Source organism: Papio anubis, unplaced genomic scaffold, assembly GCF_008728515.1.
Source record: "Papio anubis isolate 15944 unplaced genomic scaffold, Panubis1.0 scaffold111, whole genome shotgun sequence".
Lineage (NCBI taxonomy): Eukaryota > Metazoa > Chordata > Mammalia > Primates > Cercopithecidae > Papio > Papio anubis.
In genome coordinates, this window is record NW_022160228.1 from 59,976 (window position 1) to 80,233 (window position 20,258).

General features: G+C 43.7%; 1 long non-coding RNA gene across 1 annotated transcript; it reads left to right on the top strand.

Annotated features, from left to right (window-relative positions):
* The first annotated feature begins 13,192 nt into the window (after window positions 1–13,192).
* Window positions 13,193–18,072, top strand: LOC103882096. The gene is made up of 2 exons (XR_002520409.2): window positions 13,193–16,324; window positions 17,934–18,072. It is a non-coding gene; the product is annotated as an uncharacterized LOC103882096 (long non-coding RNA).
* Window positions 18,073–20,258: the final 2,186 nt, after the last annotated feature.

The following is a 20,258-nucleotide window of genomic DNA, read 5'->3' on the forward strand; positions in this document are numbered from 1 at the left end:
TGTCCCATGTTAAGTTCACTTTCTCTCGAGGATAATGGCAGGTCACAATATTTTTAAAACAAAGAATACAAAAAGGAAAACATCAACTAAAAGGTTAGTGGGACAGGCTGTAGTCCTCTGTGTTGCGTATTGGTCCTGAAGCCATAATTAACATTTATTATCTCCCTCTTCTACTTATTCTAGATTCCTCTCACCCTCAACCAGCACTTTTGCTGGTCAGCATGGCTGGCCTCATGAGATGACCTAGACTTTCCTTTCTTAGATGTCTGATCATTTTGCCCCTGTCCTGCTGTAGTTGTGAAATGCCCCATTTATTGTTACCCCACATATCACTAAGAGGTACCCCTACATTACAGCCTGAATCATAGAGAGGTACAAAGCCCTCCTGACTGTGTACTCAAAACTTGCAGCCTTCTGAGTGACCCAAGAAATGGTCAGAGCAATATTCCTAAGTGTTGTACATGCTGACTTCAGAATCCAGATAATACTCCCTAGTGCTTGCCTCTCTTAGTAGTAGAAGGTACAAAATGCAGTAACTGGTTCTTGACTTGGCAGGATGTCCCAGTATTCCCTAGATTGCTGGACGTCTGGCCTCTGAATTTTTGTAGGAATTACTTCCTTATCTCTGGTGCATGTGTCATAAGGAACACTCAGATTATTTGCCAGTTCATTCCTGTTCACCAAGTCCAGCTAACATTTTGTCATCAAAGTATTGGACCAGGATGATGTTCTGCAGAATGTCACGATGATCAAGGACTTCTTTGGACTGTTCTGTAACAGAGCAGGAGGGTTTATATGCTCCTGGAGCAAAACTGTGAATGTACACTGTGTTATCTGACCCAGGTGAATTCAACCTGTTCTTGATTCTCTTTTCTGAAGGGGATTTAAAAGAATTCATTAACCAGATCTCCAGCCTCATACAAGTGCTGACTTGAAGGGATACTACATCCAGCACAGCAGCTGCCATTGGAGCTACTTCTGCCAGTTCTTGGTTTCTGTTAGTCCACTGTCATCTTCCACCATCTATCTGTGTTTTGCTCTGTTTTGCTTTGCAGGAGCCATTAAATGGGATATTGTGGGGACCACTGTCAATACTCCTGGGATATGGTGTTGCCTCTGATTTTGACCAGGAGTGGGGAGGGGGTGGGATGGAGAGAGCATTTTGGATCATTAAATAAGCCTTTTCTACCATTATGGCTCTTATCCCTCAGGTCAAGAAACCAATTTTGGGGTCTCTCAGTTAAGTACACTCATCCCATTTATCCTCTCAGAAGCAAGGGAGATCAGGGGATTGACCCACAGGCCTATTGGATCTACCCTGAGATGGCCTTGGGTCAGAACTTTATAGATTGCCTATCCTATATGTCCCACTCTAACATGAGGGCTCTGATGGTGCTTTAGATCCTCTGGGTATATCACTCAGGCCCTGTGTTCAGTAGTTCTTGAAAGATGTGTATATTCTACTTTCTCAGTGTACAGTTACTCTGAGAAATGGCCATGGGGCTCTTTGGGAAAGATTTGAGAGAGTGTGTATTGTGTAAGATTGCTATAGTGCTCCAGGGCTCCTCCTCAGGACACCCAGCCTCTCCTTCAATCCATGGGCTCTGGAACTGAGAACTGACTGGATCTGGTAACTATAAGAGATCAGGATTTTCCACTGTGGTGGCTGACATCAGTCTTTTACTCATCAGCTGTTTGGTTAGTTGGCTTGATTTTGTAACAGTAACTTCATTGACTGCCCATTCATCTCACCTCTAGGAGCGCCATAATCTCTTAGCCACTTGTCCTTGGCTCCCTGGTTGTTGTTCTGGCCTTGCGGCCCATTAGGTTACTGTATTCATTTTATTCCTCTAATGTCTGAGTGCAGACATTAGTTTTTTTGTTCTGGAATCCTTCCTATGATAGGAAGCCCAGTTACGTGCCAGGATCGTCTATTGTCCATTCTAGCCAACAGAAGACAGCCACCACTGAGCTTCTCAACAATGCTAATGTCACCTTACCAGTGCAGTCTTCATTGTTTCAGTGAAGGGAATACCCCTGCCCATGGGTGGGCTCTCTTGCCTTATATCCATTCTAGCATGTCATCCCTCTGAGCCTTCTGACACCTCCTCAGCACTCTTGTTAAGCAGTTGTGGAATCTCCACCTCGTTTTTGGCATACCATCATCCTCAAGCACCAAGGCCCATTGCAGCAGTGTATTAGGACTGGCTCCATGTGTTCTTACATGCCAAATCCTGAGTCACAGAAGCCTGTCTCTATGTCAATAAATTATTCCTTATCCAACTTCTTTTCTACTTCCCACTAGGCCAGCATCCTCAAGATCCATAACCATACATGTTCTTCCAGTTTCTGCCAGTCCAGGTTCTGTTCTTTTGGGGGAATAATCCATTTCTTCTCAAAGCAGGATAATATTTCTCTGCATAGGGCATGTTGGTATTCAGCCCTGTTTATTGGAGTGGAAGTAGGGACAGATCTTGAGGAAGACCAAGGTTATCTTGCCAGTCTCCTTTCAAGAGAGGACTTGGAATGGCTTCCAGGTGATAGGAGGCTACTCTCCTCTAGCAAAGGGGAGTGAGCCACTTCTGCTAGACCCAAGGGTTCAGAAGAATCTGGGGTATCAAGGTTGTTGAGGGCATTTGCCCAAATGGGCCCCACATATCTCAGAGTCACACTCCTTCCCAATCAGGGCCCTGACTTAAGCAAAGGAGACTTTCTGGGCATGTGAATTTGGTCTCCTTTGTATGTGCACCACCATTGTAATCCAATTATGGGCCGGATTCTCAGTACATTCTGGCTTCTGCACATAGGAGATGTGGGTTCTTTTAAATAGAGACCTGGGAGCTTTCTAGTTGTCAGGGCATCTCTTCAGGTAATAATTGGCTAATCAGAGCCTGTCTTCTCTTCTTTCATTCCAGTCCATACCCAGGTGAGAGTGTAGGTAACTGACCCAGTAGTGTGACAGGGCTTATCACCACTACACTTACTACCAGCAGTGGAATCCTGTTGTCATCTGGCTAGCATCAAGTCCAGTGTCTCATCCTGAGACTACTTTCTAGGGCCATTTCTGGCACCAGATGTTTTGTTTCGGCTTCCCCAAAAGCAAATCCCTGAGGCATGGATCTTGGTTGAAGTGGGGAGGTGATCCCAGAGAGTGGGGTGAGGGTACGGAGGCATGAAACAGGAAAGGGAAGAAAGCAGATAAAAAGTGTGTTAATGAGCAGATTAGTACTGTGGACCACCGCACTGAATCCCACTGAGAAGTGAGGAAGCTGGGAATGCATCCACCAGGCCTTCAGTTATCAAGATGAGGGTTACCCCTGAGATGTTAACTACTTGTTGGACCTAGCCTGAACATGCTTCCATAGCCAAGAAAGGGCTTCAGGTGAAGAGACACAGAGAACCTTCTGCAGGCCACATTCCAGGCTGGGATAAGGGGAATTGGGTGTGACATCAATAGCATCTCATCCTACGGTGAACTAAGAAGATAGAAGAGCAAATGCAATGAATATTTGCATGCTTTCGATACTACTCATCAAAAGGTCAACTCAACTTAGAAGAAATTACAAACCCTGCTCAGCATTTTCAGCCCAGTATGCTCACGTGGCCAAGCCACAGCTGCCTTTAAATAGTAACAACTCCAAAAAAAAAAAAAAAAAAAAAAAAAAATCCCTGGACTGAGTGCCTGGAGCAGAGCCCGTCATTGTGACTCAAGTATCACAGGTGCTCAATCCAAACACTTGTGAAATTGAACTTCTGTTTCCTGGCCAAGTACTGCTTAAGCCATGAAAAACCTTGGTGGGTAGGTTGTAAAAGAAATCAGATATTACCTATAATTTCCTAACAATAAAATTTCTCCATGTAAATAACCCAAACTTCTTTAAAATCAAACATTAAAAACTTTTAATACAAAATATAATTTCCTGCCTTCTTAAGCAGTGAGTCATAAGCATAATCTTATCTTTTCCTGATGACTCAAAGTAATTATTACAAGTGTCAGTTATTGTCCTGTACTGCAGCGCCCTCAGGACTGCTGAGGTATGGATCTGTTTGCCCCTTTAGTCCGTGGTTTATAAGCACTGTTTTTTTAAACTGCTGCGTCTGCCTTTTATGGTTTATGCATGTTCTTTCCTTTTAGGCTAGTAGCTAACACTGGTTTTGTTTGGTTTTCCAATCTCTGTTACCATTTTCCAAGGTGGGCTTGGAAAATAAATGGAGCCATTTCTTAGGATTATACTTAGCCTCCGGATGAGGGCTTAAGGGACTCTGTGTGGAGAGCATAGGCTTTGTGACATCTTTGCTGCTCCAAAACCTTTTTAGATTGCTTTATAAGAGAACGTTAGTCTTCCAGGTTACCAGCTTTGTTTCAGATAGTTAGGGTTTCCAGGTAAATAATTTTGGATAAGTGAGATTGTGTGCCTTTTATTTATTTCTCTTGCCTTATTGCACTGGCTAGGACCTCTAGTCCAATGTTGAATAGAAATGATAGCATCTTCGCTTCATTCCCAGTCTCAGGGAGAACACTTTAACTATTTCACCAATAAGAATAATGCTTGCAGGCTGGGCATGATGGCTCACACCTATAATCCCAGCACTTTGGGAGGACCAGATGGGCACATCACCTGAGGTCAGGAGTTCAAGACCAGCCTGCTCAACATGTTAAAACTCCATCTCTACTAAAAATACAAAAAATTAGCCAGGTGTGGTGGTGCATGCCTGTAGTCCCAGCTACTCAGGAGGCTGAGGCAGGAGAATAGCTTGAACCTGGGAGGTAGAGGTTGCAGTGAGCCAAGATCGTACCACTGCACTCCAGCCAGGGCAACAGAGCAAGACTTCTCAGAAAACAAAACAAAAAAACAAAAAAGAATAATGCTTGCTATATTCAGTGTCAAATTAAGGAAATTCTTTTCTATTTGTAGTTTGCTAGAAAAGCTTTAAATGAGTGTTGAATTTTGCAGGATGCCTCTTCTGCATCTATTGAGATGATATAATTTTTCTCTTTTTTCTGTTAATGTTGTGAATGATATTTAATTTCTTACTGTTAAACTATCCTTAGAGGCCTGAAACATGCTCCACTTGGTTGTTACGGCAGGTGCTGTAGAGGACGGTTCCACCCTGGCCCAGATGCTGTACGGGCAGGGGTTGAGCCACAGTTATTAATAACCTAGTTCTTGGCAAAATGCCTCGTGATTCTCCCAGAACAGAGAGGATGGGAGGCTTGTGAGGAGTTGCCCTGAGGCCAGCTCCTCTTGCCTCCCTGTCTTTCCTGTGAAGGTTTTGATGAGATTCTGAAGAGCTCAGAATAGACCTGCAGAATGCAAAACCACTTAGCTGCAGTCTAGGCTTGGCTCACCAGCAACAAAGTATCCCACAACTCCTGCTGCAGTCATCCTGCCCCTTTTGAGTAGGTGTTGTCCTTTTTGCAGTGTGAGAGAAGGACCCAGGAACCTGGCACTTTGGCTTACCCACTTCCTTTCCCTGTCTATGTAAGTAATCAAGTGCCTGAAACTAAAAGCAGCTCATCGTATCATTACTATCTGACTTGGCCTTGCCTTGGCTGCCACTGTGTGCAGATTATTCCTAATCTCCATTCAGGAATAAAGGACTATGGCCCCAGCCACTGGAAGACCTGCTAGCAGCTGGCCCTTCACTGTCTACCATTTGAGCACTGCCCAGCTGAAGACAACCACCCTGCCCAAGTTTATGCTCCCTTTCAAGGTGGCTGCCTCCAGTAACAATCAATGGAGACATAACTCTCTCACCCCAGTGTGGGACCGTGTCAAAGTGTGGCTCATCCTCAGAGCTCCCCACGGGGCTAACAGCCATGCCACCTGGCCTGCCCAGTCCTGCTGCCTTCACTTCCTTTATACCTGTTGGCCTCAAAGCTCCCTCCTGATCGACATCCTGCACACAATCTTGGCCTCAGAGTCTGCTCCCCCTTATTTTGAGGTATAATTTACAAGGGTCCTGTTCTAAGACAGTGATGACATACTATCCTTTTTATATTTTTCTAGTTCCAGTTAGCTGATAAATTATTGAAGGTTTTTACATCAGTCTTCACAAGAGAGACTAGTCTGGAATTTCTTTCTCTTTCTTATAAAACATCTGTTACTTGAAAGCCACCAGCAGTATTTCTGAACCAATAACTGATTAACTTTTTTAAAGAGCTTGATCCTGATCATATTCAGTGAAACCTTTGAATACTTTAAGCAGTATTTACTCCACTTCATAAATGAAATCAGTGATCTGTCATCAGAATTAAGCCTATCTTGAAGGGAAGAACAGGGAGATAGTGAGGTGGGTGGGGATAACAAACAACTACCAGCATCCCCCAGGACAGCTGCTCTGTTTACCCCACAGAGATTTTCTTTCTTTCCTTCTTTTTCCTTTTTGTGGAGAATGGGATCTCACTGTATTGCCCAGGCAGGTATCGAACTCCTGGGCTCAGGCTGTCCTCCTGCCTCTCCAGCAGAGGTTTTCTTTGATGACAGAAGCTGCTGGTTTGTATTCCAGGGGCTTGATGCAGCAAGGGAGATGTCACTGCGTCGTCTACAGCGTGGGCTCTACTAATGGTGTCTTCTCGTGCGTACATCCTTGGGAGAGCTCTCAGTAATCAGCAGCTATCTCTTTTCTGTTGTTGGGGTTATATCTTCAGCTTCCTTCTACTGTACCTTCTTGCCATATACTTTTTGACTCTGACATCTTTAGGCCTGCTCCAGAGTCAGTACTGGGTATTTGCTTTAGACAATTATTGCATTCTAAATAAATGCAATATCACCTTATTTTATCACCTTTTTGAGGTATAATTTACAATAACATGCACCCCTTTTAAAGGTACAGTTTGAAGAGTTTTGGCACATATAGATAGGCCTGGAACCACCACCACAATCAGAATAGAGGACACTTTTCATCACTTCACCAAGTCCTTTCATGTCCCTTTGTAGCCAGGCGCCCTGACCCTGGTTGGTCCCTGAGCAACCACCAAACTGCTTTTTCTGCTGACAGCTTCGATGTGCCTTTTCTAGAATTCACATGATGAAATCATACAGTATATTCTCTTTAATATCTGACTTCCTTCACTTAGCAAAATGTATTTAAGATTCATCCATATTGGCCGGGCGCGATGGCTCATGCCTGTAATCCCAACACTTTGGGAGGCCAAGGCGGACTGATCACCTATGGTCAGGAGTTCAAGACCAGTCTGACCAACATGGAGAAACCCTGTCTCTACTAAAAATACAAAATTAGCTGGGCATAGTGGTGCATGCCTGTAATCCCAGCTGCTCAGGAGGCTGAGGCAGGAGAATTGCTTGAACCTGGGAGGCAGAGGTTGTGGTGAGCAGAGGTTACACCACTGCACTCCAGCCTGGGCAACAAGAGTGAAACTCCATTTCAAAAAAAAAAAAAAAAGATTCATCCATATTGGTGTATATATCATAATTCATTCCTTTTATTGTTGAGTAGTACCTTCTAGTGTATAGATACGTCACAGTTCGTTTATCCAACGAAATCTTAGACTACTTTAATCAATATTTATTAACTTTATCAGTAGAATCAATTATTTTTAAGTTTGAATGCCTACTGTGTGTCGAGCACTGGTATTTGAAATACATTGTGAACAGAATCATAATTTATACCCTCAAGGAGCTTATAGTGACAGCAAACAGAAAATAATAAATAATAAATAAATTATGCAGTATACGTATTAGTTTCGTAGGACTACTGTAACAAATTACCATAAACCTGGTAGCTTAAAACAACAGAAATTTACTCCCTCGCAGTTCTGGAGGCCAGAAGTCCTAAATGCAGGTGCTGGTGGAGCTGGTTGCTTCTGGAGGCTCTGAGGGAGATGCAGTCCATGCCTCTCATACCTTCTGGTGGCTGCTGGCCGTCCTCGCCATTCCTTGGCTTATAGACACATCACTTCAGTCTCTGCCTCTGTCTTCAGGTCACCTTCCATCTTCTCCTCTTCAAGACACTTGTCATTGGATTTAGTGCCCATCCTAATCCAGGATAATCTCATCTCAAGGCCCTGACTTAATTACATCTACAAAGACCCTTTTTCCAAATGAAGTCATGGTCATAGGTTCTGGGTAGATGTATCTTTTGGGGGGCTACCTTTTAAACCCCTATAATATGTTAGAAGAAGGAAGTGCTATGGTAATAATAATAATAGAGTAGAACAAGGAGGATCAAGAGTGCTGGAGGGATGCTGGATGCAGCTTCAGCAGGGTGGTCAGGATAGACCTCATTGAGGAGACACTGAGCAAAGGATATGAGAAGCCATTGCAGGGTTGTAAGCCTTGGAATGATAAAACCTGACACTATTTAAAAAGGACCACTCTGTGGTTGCATTAAGAATAGAATGTTGGCCGGGTGCAATGGTGCATACCTGTAATCCTAGCACTTTGGGAGGCCCAGGTGAGCAGATCACTTGAGTTCAGTTTGAGACCAGCCTAGGCAAGATGGCAAAACCTCATCTCTACAAAAAATTTAAAAATTTGCCAGGTGGTACATGCCTGTAGTCCCAGCTACTCAGGAGGCTGAGGTGGGAGGATCGCTTGACCCAGGGAGGTGGAGGCTGCAGTAAGCCATGATAATGCCACTGCATTCCAGCCTGCGTGACAAAGTGAGACCCTGTCAAAAAAAAAAAAAAAAAAAAAAGACTGTCCTTGGGCTAGATTGTGAGCAGGGGTGAAGAGGTGACTGAATGTATTAGTAGTCAGCTCGGCGAGGTGGCTCACGCCTGTTATCTCAGCACTTTGGGAGGCCCAGGCAGGCAGATCACGAGGTCAAGAGATCGAGACCATCCTGGCCAACATGCTGAAACCCCATCTCTACTAAAGATAAAAAATGAGCTGGGTGTGGTGGTGGACACCTATAGTCCCAGATACTCAGGAGGCTGAGACAGGAGAATTGCTGGAACCTGGGAGGCGGAGGTTGCAGTGACCCAAGATCATGCCACTGCACATCCTGCCTCAACCTCCCTAGTAGCTGGGATTACAGGTGCCCGCCACCATGCCCAGCTAATTTTTGTATTTTTAGTAGTGCCAGGGTTTTGTCAAGTTGGGCAGGCTGGTTTCGAACTCCTGACCTCAGGTGATTCGCCTGCCTCGGCCTCCCAAAGTGCTGGAATTACAGGCGTGAGCCACTGCATCTGGCCAGAAATCCTCTTTTAGACAAGCATGAAATGGCTCTCAGGCTTCCAAATGGGGATGTTGGGAGGCACCAGACATACAAATCTAGACCTCTGAAGTGTGGTCTGGACTAGAGATACAACATTGGGAGTTATCGATGGAGAGGGTTTTTAAACCATTAAAGAGGTAGGCACACCAAGGAGGTGAGTGTCAGTGAGAAGCCCTAGGGTGCTCCAACCCCAAGGAATCAGGGAATAGGAGACATCAGCAAAAGAGATAGAACAGCTGGAGCCAGTGAGAGGAAGGAAGACCAAGAGAGCGTCTCCCTGGATGCTGGCTGGGGAAATTACATCAGCAGGAAGGAATCATTGCCTGGGTGGCATGCAGCTGGCAGGTCCAGGAAAAGGACAGCTGACTGTTGGATTTAGCTACGTGGGGGGTCACTGGTGTCCTTGACAAGACAGTTTCGTTGGACTGCTGAGGGGCCTAGCTGAGGTGACTGAGAAGTAACCAGAGAAACTTGGAGACAAAAGTAAGCATCAACATCTCTTGATGGGCTGGGCTATAACACAGAGCAAAGCAAAAAGAAAAAAAAAAGAGGGGGCCATAAGGTAGGTAGAAAGGAAAGTAAAATCAAGAGAAGGGATGTTTTTCTTAAAATATGGTGGTCAAGGCAGGCCTCACTGAAGTAGAAGCATAGTGTTTGACTTTTTTCTGCCTCACCACCAGAATGTATCCTTCAAGGGGGCTGAGATCTGCGGTTGTCTTGTTTATTGCTGCATCCCCCATACCCAGAACAGGGTCTGGCACGTAGACTCAATAACTCTCTTAAATAGATGAGCAAATCGGGCTTGATAAACAAGAAACATATAACATGCCAACATGCCAAATAGTGCCCAAGGGATACGATGAAGAAGGAAAGAGAGAAACAATGTTGGGGTGGTAGTTGACATTTTACATAGGGCTATCACTAAGGCTTCAATGACAGGAAGACTTTGGAGCAATGACAGGTATATATAGTGGTAGAGGCCTAAACCAAAGCATGAGGCCAGAAAAAAAAAAAAAAAAAAAAACTCATTCACAGATGATATAATTGTGCATGCAGAAAACACACAACAATCTGAATTATCCAAATAGAGAATTTAACACTGCTAGAGATAGAGTCACTCCATATGATTAAAATTTTAACCCTCCAAGAAGATACAACAATTTAAAGTTTGTCCTTAATGGCTTCAGATTCTATAAAGTAAAAATTGACACAATTAAAATAGACAAATCCACAATCATAATGGAAGATTTTAACACTTATCTCAGTGATCGATGGAACACACAGACACAAAATCATCATAAGGATACAGAAGATAGGAACAATACAGTAGCAGATTTGGCCTAATAAATAAAACAAACTGCAGCATCCAATTTTTTTTCTCTTTGTGCAAATACAGAATATTTATGAAAACTGGCCACACACTATACTAAGTCTCAACCACCTGGGTGATGGCTACAAGAGCACTTGTCTTGTAATTATCATTTATACGTGTATTTATTTTCCATAGTATGCTCTATGCCATATATGCTGTATTATAACACAAAAAGTATGGCATAGGCCAGGCACGGTGACTCACACCTGTAATCCTAGCACTTTGGGAGACTGAGGCAGATGGATCACCTGAGGTCAGGAGTTTGAGATGAGCCTGGCCAACATGGTGAAACCCTGTCTCTTCTGAAAAATACAAAAAAAAAAGCCAGTCGTGATGGCATGTGCTTGTAATACCAGCTACTCAGGAGGCTGAGGCCAGAAAATTGCTTGAACCCAGGAGGCGGAGGTTGCAGTGAACTGAGATCACACCAGTGCACTCCAGCCTGGGTGACAGAGCAAGACTCCGTGCCCCCTCCCAAAAAAGTACAGCATAAATGAAACAAAATGTGACAGACAATGATAACACATCATTCTGGGTAGGCCGTATATTGGGAAATGGAAACAAAGTCAGAAGGGAAGTTTTAGGAGCACTTAATTCCCTGTAATACAGTAGGAATCGATTTTGCAAAACCATTCCCAAGCAGTTGAGCTATTTTCAGACAATATAGCACCTTGGCAAGCAGGGAAAAGATTTTGGGCTCCTCAAGTTCATGAGAAGAAATTGTTGTTGTATCTATGACAAATTATCTTTAAGACCTTTTCCTGTTGACTCTGAATGTATTTTAGAAGAGAAATTTTAACAGTGGGAAAGAGCAGGCAGAGGTGGACCTTAAACAAGGGACATTGAGGATATGGAAACTGGAGGGGAGCCAGAGGGGAGAAGATCTAGAAATGTTAATGAGTGGCAGGGCAGTGTTGGTAGGGACCTTCCTCTTCTGGAGAAAGGTATTCCACATCAGCCACCATGGAAGCTTCTAGAAGCCAAACATTCAAGAGACTCCTCTGCCAAGCTCGGTTTTTCAGGGAGTCTCATGCATCTGTATTTTAAAGCTCCATATGGATGATCCTGATGTGCAGCCAGGGTTAAAAAGCCTATGTGCGCCTGAGACATTAACCTGCCTGCAAATCCCTTGGGGGTGCTTTTTAAAACTAGGTTCTGATTCTAGAGGTCTGGGAGGGGCCTGAGAGTCTGCATTTCCCACAAGTGCCCTGGCAATGCCGACGCTGCCCATCCCTAGGCCACATTTGGAGTATTGAGGGGGGAAAGAAATCAAATATAATTTAAACCACCAAGCTTGTGAAACAAAGCATGTGTGTTTTCTGGCAGAGTGAGATTCACAGGGCTTCTCCTGTTATGAAATGAAAAGAGCAAGTACAAAACAGCGCAGCAGGACACAGTGAAATTCCTTAGGGGGTCACTAATTGAGACAGCATGGCCCCAGGTGTACCCTGACCCTTGAAAATATTTTCACAGTGCTCCATCTGTTTTTCTCCACCAGATTATGCCTTCTAGTTGGTCTTGATTGCTTGTTCCCAGCAAAAATATTTGAGGTGAAGGAATAAATTCAGCCAAGACCAACAAAAAGGAAGGAAGGATTCCTCACTGCTCTCTGAGCCCCTTGTTTTCATAGCACGTGGCTGAATCTTCCTTAATGCGGGGGATCAGCTGAGTGGTCGTGGTGAGAAGCCACAATGTTTTCTGAACAAGCTCATTTCTGCATCTGTTCCCTCTGACCTGAAAAATGCCTCTTTGTTCCATTCCTCTTGTTCCTTTAGAAAGGACTCCCACTTTGTGTTGTTTACTCAAATTAGTTACTTCAGACAACATAGGCATCAATTCACAGAAAATCCACTTGGGTTACTCAGTTGACACAGTTGTCCTTTGGATGTAGGCATATAGGCAAAAGGACATGGAATATTAAAATCATTTTGTAACCTTACTCAGAGGCTCGGGAAGCCCTGAGTTTTTACCAGTATATACTGGTAAAGTACAAGTTCAAACATTTATGTTAGTATTTCCCTACATTATTTCAAGTTAGGCTTTCTTTGCTTTCAAGTCTTAGATGTCTTTTCATTTTCTTTAATTTTTAAGGCTGCCATTCAAGTCATCTGTGCCCCATTAGTTGTTATCATATCTCACAGAAGTGTGGCCAGAAACAGAGCCACAGCAACACGGAGCTGTAGCCTGCAGCTGCCAACCCAGTGCCAGTTCTGTGCAGCCACCTGGCCTTCAGCTCTGGCCAGCAGTTCCTCTGATCCTAGAAGCTCTCTGCCTCTTGTTATATTTGCTAAATATTCTAAATTGCTTGGAATAGCTCAGTGAAGAAGGTCAACACTACGCCCCATTTGGTGAATGTAAACTCAGGAAGGTTGTACACTTTTTATTTTATTATTTATTTGTTTGTTTATTTGATGGGATCTTACTGTGTCACCCAGGCTGGAGTGCAGTGGCACATTGATAGCTCATTACAGCCTCCAACTCCTGGGCTCAAGTGACCCTCCCACCTCCCAAGTAGCTAGGACTACAGGTGTATACCACCGTGCCTACCTAATTTTTTAAAAATTATTTTCTGCAAAGAGAGGGTCTCACTATGTTGCCCAGGCTGGTCTCAAATTCCTGGCCTCAAGCGATCTTCCCACCTCGGCCTCCCAAAGTGCTGGGATGATTGGCGTGAGTCACTGCACCTAGCCTGTACACTTTTTAAATTCAAAATTCCGTTAATAATAAATACAGTTAATTGCCTAAGTGCCTATAGGATGTTATAATGTGTGTGTGTGTGTGCGCGCGCGCGCGTGCGTGTGCCGTATAAAGACTACATTAACACATTCTTTGCAAGTTACAGGGGGAAAAGGCCATATTAAATGACCCCACAATGAAATAATCAGACAAATCCTCAATGTAAGACATTATACAATTCAAACAATTAGCCTGGTCTCTTTAGAAAGTCAATGTCTTGAAAATTAAAAGGTGGGAAAACTGTCCTAAAAGCAACTGTATTCATGACAACCAAATGCAGTGTATGAATTCTTTCTATCCTGGAAAGCTATAAAAGAAACCTGGGGACAACTTGAAATGTTTGCTTTGCATACTTTCACAAAGTCTAAAGTTGTTCACCGCCTTAGAACATTTCCGCTCTTACCACTCTTCTGTCATATGCTATTTTACCTGTCCAAGATTTAAGTTCTACCTTTTAATTTTTTTCAAAATGCCACCAATTAAATACTCCTCTGCAGCGAGACCTTTGATGTGGGTTAAGGGCCTCACCCTGATGTTCTGGAGCATGATCATGAGACATCTTGATGGGCATTACATTTTTTTATCCTACGTGGAATTCAGTGGGCTTCATAAATCTGTGGTGGGAAATGTTGAGCTGTTGTACTTTAAGTGTTTCTCTGTCCCAGTCTCTCTTCTCCTCCTAGAATTCTAGGTAAGCATATATTAGACTTTATTGTCCTACATAACTTATTTATATATCTTAAATTTTTTCTTGTTTTTTGCGTCTTAACTCTGCAATGTGCCACATAATTTTTTTCTGACATATCTTTGAGTTCATCAACTCTCTCCTTAACTGTGTCTCATCCACTTTTAAATCCATCCACTTAATTTTTAATTTCTATTATTGCTATTTCTAGAAGTTCCATTTTAGTTTTTATCCTAATAATCTGTATTATCAATTTTCACTCCCTGTTCTTTTTATTTTCTGCTTTATCTATCAAAAATGGAGAAATGAGTACAGATATCTCTGTCATGATGGTAGATATGTCAGTTTATCCATGTAATCCACGAATAAATCAATTTGTTGTTCTTGTTTTTTGAAGCTGTTTTATGAACTGTAATTTTTTTTAATGTTATAACTTTCTGGTGATAGATGTCCTTTCTATCACTAATGATTTTTTTTTTTTTTTTTTTTTTTGCTTTCTTTTGGATAGCGTTTTCCTATTTTCATCATTTTACTGTAAATGTTGCTGTGAGCATATGTTTGGTATATCTCTTGTCAATAGCATGTAACTGTATGTGTGAATTTTTTATTCCAGTCATTATAGTCTCTGTCTTTCATATGGTCCATTGAATCCATTAACATTTATTGTAATTACTGATACATTTGAACTGATATTTCTCCTGTCTTACTTTGTGGTTTATATTTGTCCTGAATTTTTAATAACTCTTTTCTCCTTTTTTTTTTTTTTTTTTGCTTTCATCAGACTATGCAGGAATATATTGCAGTTAGAATTCTCTAATTCATACATATAAATGAATTGAAACACTTTTGGAATCATCTATCAAAGTTTAAAATACATACACACTATGTTTCAGTCTTTCTACACATGTGTACCAGAACACATGTACCAGAATGTTCCAAGCAGCATTTTTCATAATATCCAAAAGCTAAATAATCCAAATAGCTATCAACAGTAAAATGGTTAAATAATTTGTAGTTATATAAGAAATATAATAGACTGGCCAAGTAAAAACTATAGCTGCAATATCAACTTAGATGAAACAACAACAAAGAAAACATAATGTAAGGCAAAAGAAGTCAGACATCAAAGAATAGCCACTCTATTTTTTCACAATATGAAGTTCAAACACGGACAAAAATTAAAGTATAGCGTTTAGGGATTCATGCTTAAGTGGTAAGACCACACAAAAAAGCAAAGAAAGGACTGTTGGCATAGTGGATACTTTTTCAGGGAGAAAGTTGGGATCTGAAAGACACAAGGAGATGATAATCTGTTGAGGTATAGATTTTTTTATGTGTAATTTTCTCTACATGTATTTCATTATGAAAAGTAAAAAAGAAAAAAATTGAATATAGTTAATATCTTTTTGAGTACTCATTAACATCATTTTCCAAATTTCTCTATTCTCTAACAATATTAATTTCCTTAAGTTAAGTCATCTAGTCTTTATTTAGAAATTACCATATACCTATATCAGCCCGGGTGTGTGAAGATACAGAGGAAGTTGAAGGCACACATAGTCCTGGCATGGGAAGGGGCTTAGCCAGGAAGAAGGATCTTCCCTTAACCCCTCCATTATAACAGAAGGAAAAAAGGATGGGTCATGTTTCTGGGTATATTTGACAGAGTGGATTTGTTATAATCTAGGTCTGAGTGCCACATTACTACCTTGTAAGAGGTAAAGGAATGAAGGGTGTGATGAGGAACCGAGGTAAGGAATGTGGACCACACAGTTGTCTAAAGCAGATCTAGAAGGTTTTAAAGATGCTTCTAGTGGAACCTGAGAATGTCTTTGTGCAAACAGCAAGAGAGAGAGAGAAAGAAGGGAAAGGAAAGGAAAAGAAAAGCCATCAGCAATGCCAGGGAGAGAGGGATGACTGATGGGAGAGATGCCGAAGGCCCAGGAGGGAGTGAGAGCCCACACTCAAGCTGACTGGACAGGAGGGAGAATCTCAGGTGGAGGCCCAGCCTGGGGGTGGTTCCCTTAGCCATCTGGGAGATTCCCAAGACCTTTATTACATCATCAGCGGGATGAGGAGTATGGAAAGAAAAGTTTGAAGCATATGGAGAAGATCTGGGAACCCTGCCCCAGGACCACAAGAAAGAACCACAGCCAGACATGGATCACAAAGAAGTGAGCAACAGGAAGGCCCCGCCGCGGCCTCACAGTCTATGCTTGCAGAAGATACAGTCATAGCTTTGTGAGACTTTCCAGAAGTCCCTAGCAGCAGTCTGGGGAGCCCAGAAATCCTCAAGTTTGGGTGGCACAGGGAAACAGGAACAAAGGCAAAAGGAACAGAGGGCAAAGGTGAGTAAGAGAGAGACACGTGGACTTGACCAACCGTGAAGGCCAGGCCAGGGAGGGAGGCCCTGGGAAAACGGAGGGCCAGAGATAGGGGACCAGTGGGGCAGAGAGCACATTCCGGGGCCCAGGAGACTGAAAGGTAGCAGGAGAGGTAGGGACTGGAGTTCAAAAGATAGTATTACAGTTTCCCATCTTGCAGCTGAAGTAGCTTGTAGGGATGGAGCCACTTTCAGCACAGCTGGCCTCCTCCCGGGAGATGATCCCCTGGTCAGCATTGTGAGAGGCAGAGGAGAGAAGAGGAGGAAGTTCCCATCTTTCCTTCTCTGAGAACAAAGGGACAGTGTGAGGGACATTACTTTATCCCAAGCAGCTGCCCACAGTCCAGGCCCAGAAGGCAAGAGACTGTGGCAAGCATTATCACCAAATTCTTTTCCCAGCTTCCCTAAGTCAGGACTGTCCGATGGAACTTTCTGCAGTGATGGAAATGTTCTATATAAGTGCTGTCCTGACAGTAGCCACTAACCACATGTGGCTGTTGTGCTCTTGAAATGTGACTGAGGAACTGAATTTTTAATTGTACTTCATTTTAATTAAAGTTAAGTAAAGATATGTGGCTAGCGGCTTCCATATCAGACCGCAGACTCCAGGGCGTCTCTAAAACAAACGTATGTGCTCAGCAGCAGGTTTCTGATCGTTTTGGACCTTAACTTTTTTGTCAAATGGAATTCCACACAGAAACACAATACAGAATATCAAGATATGGTGGTGGGGCTCCTCTGGTTGGATTCCCACCACCCCATCCAAGCCCTGGGCACAATCCTACAGGCACATTCATGAAATTCTAGGGCTCTGTGGCACGGTTTGTGGGCAAGGTCTGCGTTGCCCAATATGGGACATCTGCCACTGGGAGTACCTAACGTGTTTTGAGGCAGCACCAGACATAGACATTTAAACTTCTTAATTTTTCGTCAATTTATCTTAAATGAATTTTAAAAACACTAGCTTTACGTATGTGGTAGTGATGTAAAATTTCATTTTCAAATGTATTTAAGTGAAAAGTGAATTAATTTAAAGAAAAACGATAAAAGTCCACATGGTTCACAAGCATGATAAATACGGCTATTGGCAAAAATGGCAAACATGGTTGGAGAACGGGAGTATTGATGGGTCTGATTTGGAATGAGGGCCTTGGACCAGCAGCACCACCATCCCTTGGGGGCTTGTGGGAAATGCAGAATCGCAGGTGCCGTCCCAGACCTACTGAGCCAGGATCTGCATTGGACCAAGACCCCCAGGAGATTCACTGATGTTTAAGGAGCACTGCTCCAAGGAGCTGGGCAGCTCTGAGACAGCGGGGCTCTGAGGCCAGAAGCTCCACTTGCAGCCAAGAGAGTTCCAGGGCTCAGGGAAAAGTTGGGACATTCCCACCTCTTTGGCACCACATACACATACATACACACACACATGTGTGCACGTGCACCCACAGGTTCTCCTTCACCACCTGAGCTAGGCAAGTCAACACAGCAGCCCCAGCATTTCCTTTGCAGAATCTCCTGGTGGCTTCTACATTCCTATTTGTACTATGTGTGTCTTTGTGCTCCCTGAGGGATAGTGAGCAAGTGCTTTGGGAAGCAGGAAGAACAGTCATATCAAGAACTTGAATGTGCTGAAGAAATGTTCTGAAATGCAGACATCTGACTGTTGCCGAAGCTATGAACAGCAGAAATAAACTTGTACTAAAGTGCTCAGAATCTGCAGCAGGTTTTTCCTTTACCAGCTGACTTTTATTGAGATTCAATCATGTACCTGGCGCTGGGGAGAAAAGGACGAGTAAGGCATGATGCGAGCCACAGTCCAGAGGGGACACATACGATGCACTCTTCATGACAGCACAGCGCTGGCAGGCATTACAAGTCAGCTGTGGGCCGGGCGCGGTGGCTCGCACCTGTAATCCCAGCACTTTGGGAGGCTGAGGCAGGTGGATCATGAGGTCAGGAGTTTGAGACCAGCCTGGCCAACACAGTGAAACCCCATCTCTACTAAAAATACAAAAATTAGCTGGGTGTGGTGGTGCACACCTGTAATCCCAGCTACTCAGGAGGCTGAGGCAGAGAATTGCTTGAAACCAGAAGATGGAGGTTGCAGTGAGCTGAGATCCTGCCATTGCACTCCAGCCTGGGCTACAAGAGCAAAACTCCATCTCAAAAAAAAAAAAAAAAAAAAAAAAGTCAGGTATGTACCCAGGGCCTGTGGGCAGGGAAGAGCAAGCAATATATTCCAGTTGCAGATGGGGTTCTCGGGCTTCTTAAAAAGGGTAAAAGGCCAAGCATAGTGGCTCATGCCTGTAATCGCAGCATTTTAAGAGGCTGAGGCTGGAGCACTGCTTGAGCCCAGGAGTTCAAGACCAGCATGGACAACATAGTGAGACTTCATCTCTAAAAAATTAATGTGTTAAAATTTAAGTTTTAAAAAGAGGTAATAAATCATCTGGGTCAAGAGAAAAGACAGGATTTTTCTGGGTTGAGAAAGCAGGGGTGCTTTTGGCTGAGAGACGTCCCAGAAGTATAAAAATGCACAGCATTTTCTGGAAAGTGAAAAGTTTAGCTTCTCTGGGAGCCTAGGTATGCAAGGGTTAAATTCCTCAGGGCCCAATTTTAAAAATCCTCAGAACCTTACAAACCAGGCTAAGGAGTTTGGACTTTATCTTGTGGTGACTGGGAGCCACTGATGGTGGTTAAGTAACAATGGAATCACTAGGATGAGCAAATTATTGAAAGCTGCATGACCTTCATAGTCGGCAGGGTAATCAGGAACCCTGGCGTGGACCCAGTAGCCCACACCCATGCAGCTGAGTCAGGGCCCTCCCCAGTGTCTCCACCTCTTCCAGAAATCAGATAACTAAGGCATGCTAGCCTTCGATCCTGCAGGTAAGTCTGTCCTGATTGACATGGGGCACAGTGAGACCGGTCCACGGGCAGTGTCTTGCATACTAGCACTGTAGGCCCCAAGGAGCACTCAGAATGGGGCTCAGCTAAGCTGAAAACCCCGTTGCCATGGGGCGCCAGACATCGCTGAGCTGAACTCACGCCCCTTGTCTCTGCCATGCAGAAGTGATTTCCCCAGCCCCGATCCCCCTGTGGAATGCCAGAGCCAGCTCCCACACACTCTTGAGAACCAACTGGTAAATTTTCTAGAATTCTGTGGGCTGGTTGTTAAACATGGCCACTAAGAATTAAACTACATAAGCTAACAATTGAATACATTATTTTAAACAGAGGTAATAAATACGCAAAACTTGGCACTTCCTAATTATTGACTGTACTATTATCTATGCCTGTTGTATCTGGATAGTGGAGACTCAGTACAATGGTGTGCTACCGCATGTCTCCACGTTTAGTGACATCACCTTGGTAGCTTAGAATCAGTCATAGTAAGGTCAGGCGAGGTGGCTCATGCCTGTATTCCCAGCACTTTGGGAGGCCAAGGCGGGTGGATCACGTGAGGCCAGGAGTTCAAGACCAGGCTGGCCAACGTGGTGAAAGCCCATCTCTACCAAAAATACAAAAATTAGCCGGGCGTGGTGATGGGCACCTGTAATCTCAGCTACTCAGTAGGCCGAGGCAGGAAAATTGCTTGAACACAGGAGATGGAGGTTGCAGTGAGCCAAGATTGTGCCATTGCGCTCCAGCCTGGGCATCGCAGCAAGACTCTGTCAAAAAAAAAAAAAAAAGGTTATAGTAAGAGTGTTCACACCATAGAAATTGGCAAATGCGACAAATCAGAGCTTTTTCTGCAGAGAGCCAGTGGTTACACACCTGCCAGCCTACCACTCCTCTCCACCCTCTGTCGTGCTGGCTCTCTGCGGAAGCCCCCCAAACCTTCCAGGCCTGTCCTCTCCACTCTAGGAGTTCCAGCGGCACAACTGGCCTTGTCAGAT